Raw genomic sequence first — 12315 nt, 5'->3', positions numbered from 1 at the left:
GGGTTCACTCTGATACATTGAAACAGAATGAGTGAGGGAGGGCTGGAGGAGAATAAAAGGTAGGAAAAGGGAGGAGGTGGAGAGAAAAAAAGCACATCTGTCTCAGATATCAGTTCCAGAATGGACCAGTCTGACCCCTTGGGACTCTTGTCTGAACCCTCCCAGAGAGCTGGAAGAAGGAGTTGTTTTCACAGGGGCTCAGTGACACCTGGGATGCTTTGTTGCCCAGATAAAAAGGTACTAACCATTTGGCCCCTTTCAGGTTAGCAGCTCTGACAGCACCATGAGACAAAGCCTTGGCCCAGATGCCAAGATTGCATGGAGCCCATGGAGGGAATCTTGGGAAGTGGACATCATCAACACAGAGACTGGATGGAGAACAACAGAACTGTATGCAGATGCCTATGGAACATCCCCTGGGGGCTCCCGGAAAAACTTGGAAGGTGGGCAGCATTTGCTAGGGTCTGAGGTCCCACGTTTAAGTAAGTTGTGGGCAAGTGCTAACTACCTACGATTGAATTATTATTGTTACAGTGATTCCATCAGTACCTACAAATTTCCAGATTACCTATTTTTCCTCTTCTAAGGTCCCTGTTTTCCTTTGTCTGGCTGGATCTCGGGGGTTCTACTCCCTTAGGTCATGCTGGCCTATTGGGCTTTCTTCCCTGATGTGAACCAGAGGGCATGACAAAAGTTCATCATTGATCTCGTCTTCTCTGGAACTATCTGTAATGCGTAATGCTCTGGTGCTTTTGAACAGGAAAAAAGAGGTGTGGGGAATAGAAATGACATGGGAGGATTCAGAATCAGCTCTGGAGCCCACCTCCTGGCATCCCATAACTATGGACATGAGTGAGCTCCAGAGAGAGAAACAAGCCCTTTGTCCTCCCCTTGGTCTGGGCCCAGTGACCTTGCTGAGCCTAAATTCCACAGTGTCACAGGATTTGAGTGAAGTTGCCCTTGATTTCTAGTAGCTCAGCTTTCTTGAGAGGTCCCTCCAGTATTGAGCTGTTAACTCACCACTCCTTTATTTACATATTAGTTAGATGAAGTACACCCACTCAGATTGTGAAACACCATTCATTGTTTTTGGCGAGCTGGTCTTGTCAAGAAGTCTTATTCTGAGAGATTCAAAAGTGTTTCACAGCAATGTCAACTCTGTAGTTATGGCCCTAAGTAAAAACCTTGACCCGAGAAACGAGAAAAACTCCCGACAGGTGAGGTAAGTAATTAAGCAAGGGACTGCATTTTATTGTGTAAATTATAGTACATTTACTGTAAAGCTAAACTTCCAATAACCCTTATAAAGTCCTCACAGGTAATGACTTAACCATGAATAGTGAGTTCCAGGGCTGCAGAACAGAACACGTTTGTCCTTTAAATGATATTGGGAAAGAGAAACTAGATTAAAATTGAAAAGTGCAGTTTTCCCAGGTTCCAGTCACTGAAGGTTTGGCTTGGGTTCAGGGGTGGAATCCTGGTTTTCCCCCCAAACCTCCCTAGTACTGTATGCAAATCTTAGGTGTAGCAAGAGTTGGGCATGAAATCAATTGCAGTGTTGGAATGTTCGTAACATACGCGCGACTTGGTAGCATATTCTCTCTTCTCCTGGACCATTTTGTTCCTCATTTCCCTGGAAATGAAAGGCCTGTGATCCATTGCTTTCAGACCCACAGGGTTGCCCAACTCCAGGGGGCACTGTGACCTTATGTGAATGTTGCCCCCTAGAGCTGTGCAAAATGCCAACCCCAATTCCTTTGTAATGGAGCCATTCATACTACCACCTGCAAAAATGGCGTTCATTCCTGCTGGATATTCCATTCCACTATTCTTTTCTCATGGCCTCGTTCAGGTTAAATGATGTCTTTAGCCTCAGTCTGTTTTTTTTTTCCTGTGCGTCATTCAAAGATGGGACCTTTGGGCTTCCCTGGTGGCGCAGTGGTTGAGAGTCCGCCTGCCGATGCAGGGGACACGGGTTCGTGCCCCGATCTGGGAGGATCCCACATGCCGCGGAGCGGCTGGGCCCGTGAGCCATGGCGGCTGGGCCCGTGAGCCATGGCTGCTGAGCCTGCACGTCCGGAGCCTGTGCTCTGCAATGGGAGAGGCCACAACCCCGCGTACCGCAAAAAAAAAAAAAAAAAAAAAAAAAAAAGATGGGACCTTTCCTCCATACCAAGGGATGTGATACACAACATCTAGCACAAGGGAGGTTGAGGGGTGAAAAAGAGAAAAGGTTCTAAGTTGCTCCAAAGAACCTGGAAAAGTTAGGAGACTTTGTTCTCGAAAAGGTGTAAGAATTGGCTCTGTGATAGAAACTAATATCTTAGATCCTGCATCTGGTACCGAGTGTTCATAGACTTTGACATGAAATGTGGGCATGGTGTTCCTGGCAGGTGATGAGATAAACACTGTGTCCTCCTCACCCACACCTCCCAACGGAAATAGGTTTTTTGTTTTTTTTGCAACAGGACTTTACTTACAAAAGCAGTTGGTTCCCTTAGGAAGTATGCATCCAACTAATCCTCCACATAAATACTTGGCTTCAACAGAGAAAATAAGTTTGTCATATTCAGCATAAAGCTTGACTGCACTTGCCTCCAGGCCTTTGAACAAGCCAGGCTGTTTTGCCCATAGGCACCAGAGGCATAGTGCCTAGGCTGCGGCCCAAGAACATTTCAAGAGCTGATTAAAATAGCTGAGACCAGGGGGAAAAAAAAGGAAAAGTAAGAAAGAAATGTTTTGCTTCCAAAATATGGCAACTGTGAAATCAGAATTTAAAAATGTTTAGTGACATTACTGCAAATTACAGCATATGTCAACTTTGGTAATTAAATTCAGTATTCATAAGCATCTCATTACAATTAAAACTTACTTGTGGATTAGATTTTATTACTTAAAATTTCTCATGGGTACACAATGATGGCTGAGAAATCATAATCAAGTGTGAATCAAAGGAGTTACTCATAGAAAAGAATTTCAAAAGCCAAAGTAGAAAATATCTTTCAATTTTTTTTGTCCCCAAATTAGGGTAGACATAAGTCTCTTTGAAGGTTTGATAAGATGTATGTGGAGCTGCCTAGGACTTAAGAGGATCCTCAAGCGGCCCCGTATGTGGGTCATTTCCCCTGCCTGGGATACTCTTCCACCGTCTCTGCAATCCTTGTTCTTTCTCTGATTTAAATCTTTAAAGGAAATTTCCTCAAGAAGTGTTCTTTGTTCAGCTCCACTGGTCTCCTTGACTATTTCTTCAACAATCACAGACAGAAGGACTTTTTGCTTGCTTGTGTTACAGACAACTTTTATTTCTTTATTTTTATTTTGAGGGCTTTTAAAATTTATTTTATGTATTGATGCTGTATTTCAACTAAAATGAGAGCCTTGGAATGGAAAGAATTTATTCATTCATTTACTCATTCAGAGAAGCCACCATGTGTTGGGTGCTTGGGAGACAAAATTGAATGAAGCGCAATATCTGACCCCTTCCTTCTCCACGCTCACAGTCTAGGAAAGAAGACAGGAAAACAGATAAATGTTAGCACGGCTCCCTCCTGGTGTTTTCCTCTCTGTTGCTGAGACTGGAACTGGGTTCAATATGTTTTTATTTATATAATAAACATTTTCTGTGTGTCAGGTACTGTTCTCAACACAGGTACTCTTAACCCTTTTTCAACTATTAACCTATTTAATTTTTAAAGCAATCCTATGAGGCATTATTATTATCCCCACTTTACAGATGAGGATATTAAAGCACAGAGAAGTGAAGTAATTTGCTCAAGGTCAGTTGCACAGTAAATAAGCAGCCGAGCCAGGATGTGAACCCAGACAGCCTGGCTCCAGAGCCCACGTTACTGTCTGGGGTATGAACTGAACCACGTGAGATCAGCACCAGAGGGGTTCGTAGAAAATGCTACATAACTAATCATGCACAGGAAGGATGAAACAGGCAGGGAATTCTTCACAAAGGAGATGATATTTGAATCGCTTTGTATGAAACAGCAATTTGCCCATCAGATAAATTTGGAGTACGGGATTGAGAAATGTTTTCCAGGTAGAAAGAAGAGCCTATTCATCATCTATATGTATAAAAAAACCCCAAACAGATCTGAAGACTTGTTTTGGGAAATGCAAATAGCTTATTTGGCTGGAACTTTATGTACTTGGAGAGGCTTTACAGAGATGGGGTTTTAAAAAGAAGCAAGGGAAACACAGACTTGGTTATTTTGAGGAGCTTGGCTTTTGTTCAGTTTTGCCTTTGGTCAGTTAAATGTTGATGGCCTCTCCCCGCTTCCACCCATTCAAAACCATGAAAGAAAAACTTGGTAAATTCAATATGCAAAAGAAATGTTTTTAATATGCTTGGAAAAAAATGACACAAAGTCAAACAACAAACTAGGATAAAATGTTTGTACTGCACAGAATGATTTTTCTAACATACTAAGTGTGTTTACAAATCAGCAAGAGAACTACGTGTGGTGATGGATGTTAACTAGATTTATTGTGGTGATTATTCCACAGTATATACAAATATCGAGTCATTATCTTGTACACCTGAAACTGATATAATGTTATGTGTCAGTTATACCCCGATTAAAAAAAAAAAGAAGGAAAAAAAAAAAGACCAACACATCGAGGCAAAGACCCGAACAGATGGTTTAAAGAAAAGACGTCTAAACATTTGTAAAGGTGCTCTGCCTGCTTACAATAAGAAAAAATCAAATGAAATCAAGAGTAAGATATAATTGTCATTGTTGGTTTGGCAAAAATCAAAAAGTTTGACAAACACTGGCCCTGCCAGGGTTTGGGGAAGCAGCCCCTCTCATACACTGCTGGTAGGAGGGTAAACTGGCACAGCTTCTATGAGGATAATTGGGCAATATGTATCCAAATTACACAAGTGCGTCTTTTTTTTAAGTGCGTATTTTTTAACCTAACAATTCCACTCTGAGAAATTTATTCTGCAGGTATGTTCACACATGGATATGATGTTGTACATACAAGGACACATATATTACAACATTTTTTGTAATGGCAAAAGGCTGGGAGAAAAAACCTAAGTGTCCTTCACTAAGGAACTGGTTAAGTCCATTATGACGCATCCATACCATAGAATTCTTTGATGTCTTTAAAAAGAGCAAGTCTGTCCTGTATGTATTGATGTGGCAGAATCTTTAACATATAGTGAAAAAAGCAAGGTACAGAGCAGTGGGTTAGATTTATTACCATTTGTATGTACATGTGTGTTGAAGGAAATATATGTGCACGTAGGCTTGAATGTGCATTAAACACTTCTAGAGGAATCAAAAGAAATTTATAACACCAGTTGCCTCTAGGAAAGGAAAATAGGTAGCTGGGGAGAGAGGAATTATTAAGATCTACTCTTTTTTTGTACAATTGTGGTGTCTTTGGCATTTTTTTGCAGTGTGTTTCTTTTTTTTTTTAATTTTTACTGGTGTATAGTTGCTTTACAATGTTGGGTTAGTTTCTACTGTACAGCAAAGTGAATCAGCTATACGTATACATATACCGTCTCTGTTTTGGATTTCCTTCCCATTTAGGTCACCACAGAGCAATGAGTAGAGTTGCCTGTGCTATACAGTAGGTTCTCATTAGTTATCTATTTTATACATAGTATCAGTAGTGTATATATGTCAATCCCAATCTCCCAATTCCTCCCACCACCCCCTTCCCCCTCGATATCCATATGTTTGTTCTCTATGTCTGTGTTTCTTATTTTTAGGGTTTTTTTTTTTTTGCATATCTTATCTGATTTTTAACAGTGAAGTTTTAAGATTTTGGTTGACCGACTCCCACCCTTCACCATTACATTGTTTTGCATTTGGTAGGACGATCAATTGAGATATATGTTTCATAGTTTAATTTTCCATAAAACTCCAAGCTAAGTTATCTCCTTGCAGGAGGGAGCAGACGGAAGAGCTTGGCCTCAATAAGCTGGAGCTGCAGGTTGAAGATGGCTCGGGGAGTTGGCTGCTTCTGTCTACTTGGTGTGAGGCCAGATCCTCCGCCTCCCTTGCAGGTGGGGCAAGTGAGAAAGATCATGTGTTGGGCGTCGGGGTGGGGGGGGAAGGTGTGCACCAGAGTTCACTGGGAGTCTTTGGTTTAAACACTTTTCCAAACCCTGGCTTTCTGGTTACTTAAACCCAGAGACAAAGATTGTGAAACTCCTGTCTGGCTTCGGTTTTGGTTACAGCCCTGGGTTTGTGTTCACTGACACATTCCAGCGTGGACATAATCTTCACTAACCTTAACTGGAGCAAAGCTCAATTTTGCTGAAAGGAATGAATTTATATATCTATTTTTTAGTGAAGTATCTGGTATCAGTCTGAGTGAAGTATCTGGTATCAATCTGCTTTGCTTTCATATGCTCATGTCACCTCACCAAAGGACTGATTTCCTCAGCAAATAAGAACGAGTGCAGAAGACCCAAGTGCCCAGAGACTGTGTTTAGACCTCTCAAGGTACAATTAATAAAGAGAATAAAGGATCAAAGGTGATTTGCAACTGACAAGGCCAGGCCCTTCTAATTAGTGAAAACTGCCCAACTGCCTTGCAATATTTTCTTTGCCAGGAGACAACTCCTATCCTAAATGTTTAAGCGACTTCTTGTTGATCTGGTTTCGGAGGATTAAGTTTAGTGTAATTTCATCTTTCCCAGGTGTGAGACACTTGTGTGTGCAGTAATATGATTCTGTACTGTCAGGGAAAACAGTGTGTCTTTGTCAGCACTGTTTGACAGAGTCAAACCCCTGAATCACAACCTCACTCTCGACAGGCCTAAATTCTGTGTGGTTACCACTTGCCCCTCTGCTGAACGCTGCGAGGCTTCAGCTGATTGGCTTGCGGTCACACAGGTCAACGGGGCAGAGATGGTGTGTGCCAGCAGCCAGGCTGGACTTCAGAAAGCATTTCCCTTCTGATTCCTTTGGATTCAGCATCTAAGGGCTGAGCGATACTACCTCTATTTTTATCAAGGGTTAAAAAAATGCTCAGTAATTAATTTGTGCTTGTGTTAGCTAGTAGTGAAGTCAAGTATTTTTCTGATTCTTTGGGTAGTGCTCTCAATGATGATTTCCTGATGAATGTTTGCATTTTTGATATGTAATATGCACCCTGATATAAAAAGTATTAGCTACCGTTTATTACTAATAATAGCTAAATTTTATTGAGTTCTAAGAGTCACGTACTGTTCTATGTGCATACATGGATTATTGCTTTGATGCCCACCACTGTAATTATCATGTCTATTTTACAGATTGGAAAGTGAAATACAGGGAAAGTTAAGTAACCTGACCAAGAGCTCAGGGCTAGTAAGTGGTGGATGTGGAATTCGAACCCAAGAGTCTGCGTTTAGCATTTTAGCACATAACCGCAAAGCTATCTACCATCATTTATTATATGCCAGGCACATGACAACCCTGAGAGGTAATGATTGTCATCCCCATTTTGCAAGTGGGCAAATAGAGCCTCAGAAAGTTTAAATAAGTTACCCAGGTCACACAGGTAGTTAATGGTTAATGCTAGCTAGCTGAGATCCAGATCTGAGCTCTTAACTCACAAATCATGTGACCAAGGAAGGTGAATCTATTCTTGTCTTGGTCCACGTGGAACCTAGCACTTGCTGTGGACAGACAGAAATGGGCCGTATGGCTATTTGTCTGTACCTGTCCACACAGAGGGTAATTGGAAATGGGAGACAATTGTATTCTGAGCTGGGGATTACAGAAATTTATTTTAAGTCTTGCTGTCTTACAGGAGCAAGGAGAATCTTAAGGGATGGAACCTTAAATATCATAAGCCAAACCCCACAGTTTCACAGATGAGGAACTAATGTTTCAGGGACAGAAAGCAACTTATACAAAGTCACAGAGGAAATATTAGTGGCCTTGCTGGGCTTAAAGCCAAAGTCTCCTGACACCCAGCATAGGGGGTCTTTCTTTTACACTTCCACAGAGTTTTCCTGACTCTTGTCCTACAAAAATACTGTGTGGGCCTGGTTCCTCACTGTATGGTTTAAGGTCAGTGTGTTCCTCAACATTGCACATTACTGTTCCTTATCTGAAGTTTCTATATTGGCAGCCCAATCCACATGAATTTGCTGCTTTTATGATTCAAAAAGCTTGAATTTAGTCAGCCTCTTAAGATTCTACTTGATGGTTTTTCATTGAGAAAGTAGCAACTAGCCTAGTCTGCCTTGAACTTAGTACATCAAGAAATCATATTCTCTTATTGAATTACTTCTTTGTCCAAAGGCATCCCCTAAACCTATGTGAATACTTTCTAGTCTTTCTTTTCCATCCAGAAAGAAACATGTAACAACTTGAGACAAGAGAGGAGGGTCATCATAGGTAGGACTTGCCCAAGGCTACCAAGTGTGATGAGCCATTAATAGCCTCTGTGTTCCTGGCAATTAAACTTTAAGATATTTCTTCACTCCACCATCATGACCACCAAAACCAGGTAAAGCTTCTTTATCATACATTCTCATAGCACCATAGCTCTCTTTTGTAGCACTCTTCCATTTGCTTGTGAGATGATGTGACAAATTTCTTCCACCTCCGTAAGGGTAGGAACCTGACTGGTTTTGTTCATTCTGTACCTCTAGCACTTAGCACAGTGCACAGCACATAGTAGGTGCTCAACAAATACATGTTGAACGAATGAATAAACAAAAGTAAAGCCATAATACTTTGTTTTATTCCTGTCCTCATCATCCAGCAACCTAATGTTAGAATGTTTTATTTAAATTTAAATCCAACAGTGGAAATCTATAGGAAGATCCCATCTTGATACTTTGAGAGGCTCACCTGTCCCATGCCAGCCAATGACCTATACCAGATATCAATGTATGCAGAAGGCAGCCCTGGAAAAGACACCCCTTGAAATTTCTTTGTATGGCCATGAAGCTAGTATGTAGATTTAACTTAAAATGTGGATCTCAAGCTTCAGAGGGCTTTAAAACCCATCAGCTAGACACCACCGCAAACATTTGGTCATGATGCTTTCTCACCATTGGGACGAATATTCTGGCAACATCTCTCACCACCCTGACTGGCACATATGCACGCACAGCAGGTAAAAGGCAGACCCTGTGGTAAATCCAGCTATGTAGACACGGGCTGGTAGAGCCTCTCCAGCAAACAAGGGCAGGGTTGGAAGTGAGAGGAGGAGAAATGGAAGGTCCAGTCTCCATCAGTGGAGTTAGGCCAACTGGGGCACAGTGGAAGGTGCTCTGGAATAGATTTGGGATGGGAGCCCATTACTGTCTAGCCTTTCTTTGAGAAAATGATCTTACCCTAGAGTTAATCCAAAGCATGTCAGTGATTTAGAAGGCCAAATCCACACAAATAACCTAGATGTTGCCATACCTGCATTCCAGAGTAGGACCTGACGTGAAACCTGGTGTCACTGCAGAGACTTTTAGTGATTGTTAATTTGCCTAAGCTAATGCATAGAAAGAATGATCTTTCCCCAGCTGGAACAAGGACAGTGTGACCTTGCACCATAACTACTCTTAACCACCTTGTAATCTTCTACTTACGAGCAGTATCTGTGGGCTGGGCATACTAGATGTCTTTCCAGTGATATCTCAGCAGGGCTTATGACCCACTCTGCTTCTGGAACATGAGAAAGCCAGGCCCTGAAAAACAGAGACAGATTGCTTGCTTGAGAAGCCAACTCATCAAACAGGACTTGGTTTAAGTAATTGGTCTAAGTTTAGGTTGAATTTGACAGCAGCACAGCCAGAATTCTCTGTCTCTGTCTTTTTACTACTGAACTTCTCCAATTAGTGGTCTATGCCTGCTTCTCAAGGTCTTCTCCTTGACCCTCTGATGTTAGCCTTCTATTTTTCAGTCTTCCCCAAGTTTGAACATCTCCTCATTTGGATCCAGGTTTGTTGGTTCTTTCTACACTTGCCTCTGCTGTTTCTCTTAATGGTTCCCTGCCTCCAAAGTCTAAGTAAGGGCAAGATAAAAATATTTTGTAGCCTTCTAAATTGAGGTGAGTCTGATGCTTGATTTATTCATATGCTGCTCTGGTTATGAGAGACAGAGTCCCATTCAGCCCCAAGTTCTGAGTTGTGAGGGCTACTTTGCTTAAATTCCCAGCGCCGTGACTGAGCACATCCCCAAAGTTAAAAGGTTGAGGCATTTGGGCACTGAATGGGGGACCTAAATTGTTATTACAAATGTCCGTTTTATTGCCCTTCTTCCTACATCTTACCAGACGGGTGCATAGTGGGAGATTCTCACTCTGAAGTACATAGACACTGGAAGGGCTTATGAGGAAGAGCATATTGAATTTTGAAGCTTAAGGACTTTAGTCAAATTTCCTAGAATGCGCCAATTCTTTTTGCCAAATTCAAAAGCGCCCCCAAAAAGCAAAATAAAAAACCAAACTACTATTTATTAAGCAGTATACTTGACACTTTGCATACGTGATCTCATTTATGCAGTCCTTAAAGGAGGCATTTCCATCCCCACCAAAGGCACATCACCAATAAATGGTGGAGGTAAGACTCAGAGTTATGTATCTCTGAGTCTAGAGTTCATGTTTTTAATAATACTACATACACTTTTTTTTTTTTTTTTTTTTTTTTTTTGCGGTACAGGGGCCTCTCACTGCCCTGGCCTCTCCCGTTGTGGAGCACAGGCTCCGGACACGCAGGTTCAGCGGCCATGGCTCACGAGCCCAGCCACTCCGCGGCACGTGGGATCTTCCCGGACCAGGGCACGAACCCGTGTTCCCTGCATCGGCAGGCGGACTCTCAACCACTGAGCCACCAGGGAAGCCCTACCTACACTATTTTTTAGCAGAAGATATTTTACCTTTTCTCTCCCTTTGAAACTCTCACATCTTAAACTAAATGTTATGCTCTTCTGGTTTTCTACTTACTTCCTCTTTTTCTATTTCTTTTTCTGGTTTCTCTTCTCTCTTTTACACTCTAGAATGTGCCCCGAAGTTTGGTGTTTCTCCACACCCTTGGAAAGATCATCTATACTTATGGCTTCAATGAACACTTCCATGATACCATCAGAGTCTAAATACCAGGATAAGAGAGACAAGATCTGTCTTATTCACCGGAAAATCTCGAGGATCCTGCAGAGTGCTTGATACACAGTAGATGTTCAATAAATATTGTTGAATAAATGAATGGATGGAAGAATCACTGATTTGCTGAAAATTCTTCCATATTCTTTTTCCCAATGTCTAGACCCATATCTCCAGCTACCTACTGGATATTTTCACTATAGTTTCCTGCCATTGCTATGAAATGGCAGTAAGAGTTTGGTGGAGCCACTGAGGGTTTAAACAATTTTCTGGGGCAGCCACACCAATTGGACTCTCTCATGGTTTACCATTGGAGGCAGCCATATTACCGTACTGGGTTATAGACTTTCTACAGGGGAGAATAGAAGCTTGGTTCCTTCCAATGATGTGGGTTTGAGCTCCTTTGGGAAGGCCCCAGTGCAGCTGCTGGGTGGAGTCCTTGCTAAGTAGACATGGATGGAGAAAGATTGCTGTATCTGAAGCCACTTGTAGCTCATTTAAAGGTGACAATATCACTACACTCATTGGGTAAATGCATCTTTGTGTTCAGCGCCCAGGGAGACTTAATGCCAGGTCAAGTCTAGGCATGGAAGAACAATGAGCTTATAGCCATGAAGAGTCATGATCCTATCAGGGCCTTCAGATCTGACTCTTGGTTCCTCTTCCTGCTACAAGTCCTCAAATATTCCTGTAAAACTTGGCTATGAGTGCCAAAGTTGGTGGCTGTCCTTAGTTATTACAGGTGCAATCAACTGAAGATTTGTTTAGTCTGAAATAATTAATCAAATGACTTGTGGGAGGTGCTATCAGAGAAGCACATAGAAGCTGGATGACATCTACTGCCTGAGTTGTCGTGTCCACTTAATTGTCTCATACCTGTTCTACAGTACGTGCCCTGTGGTTGGCATTAACATGTGATTCAAAGATCTTTACACTTCATGCTGCTGTCATAGGTCTCTCCTCATGCTTCTACCTCAGACCAATTTGATCCCAGTTTTTCAGTCTTCCTGTTTCAGGCACCTGAGCAGCCAGCCAAGCCATTTGCCACTGCCAGTGAGTCTGTATATATTTTAACCTTGAGCCACTTCTTTTGTCCAAGCAAAGTGGGTGACCACATTCATCACCTGACACTCTCCCCAGGGGAAGAATCTTTGCCTCACCACTATTTTTCTAGGTTACCCCTGGGTGAGGATATAGTGCAGCCTATGGCTATTTTTGACTTGTACGCACATGCTAACTTAACCATCC

General features: G+C 42.0%; 1 long non-coding RNA gene across 1 annotated transcript; it reads left to right on the top strand.

The window, feature by feature from the left end:
• The first annotated feature begins 313 nt into the window (after positions 1-313).
• LOC307056232 lies at positions 314-11157 on the top strand. The gene is made up of 4 exons (XR_013811001.1): positions 314-443; positions 5916-6034; positions 8318-8475; positions 10965-11157. It is a non-coding gene; the product is annotated as an uncharacterized lncRNA (long non-coding RNA).
• Positions 11158-12315: the final 1158 nt, after the last annotated feature.

Source organism: Hyperoodon ampullatus, assembly GCF_949752795.1.
Source record: "Hyperoodon ampullatus genome assembly, chromosome: 7".
Classification (NCBI taxonomy): domain Eukaryota; kingdom Metazoa; phylum Chordata; class Mammalia; order Artiodactyla; family Ziphiidae; genus Hyperoodon; species Hyperoodon ampullatus.
This window is presented reverse-complemented; position numbering and strand designations above follow the sequence as displayed.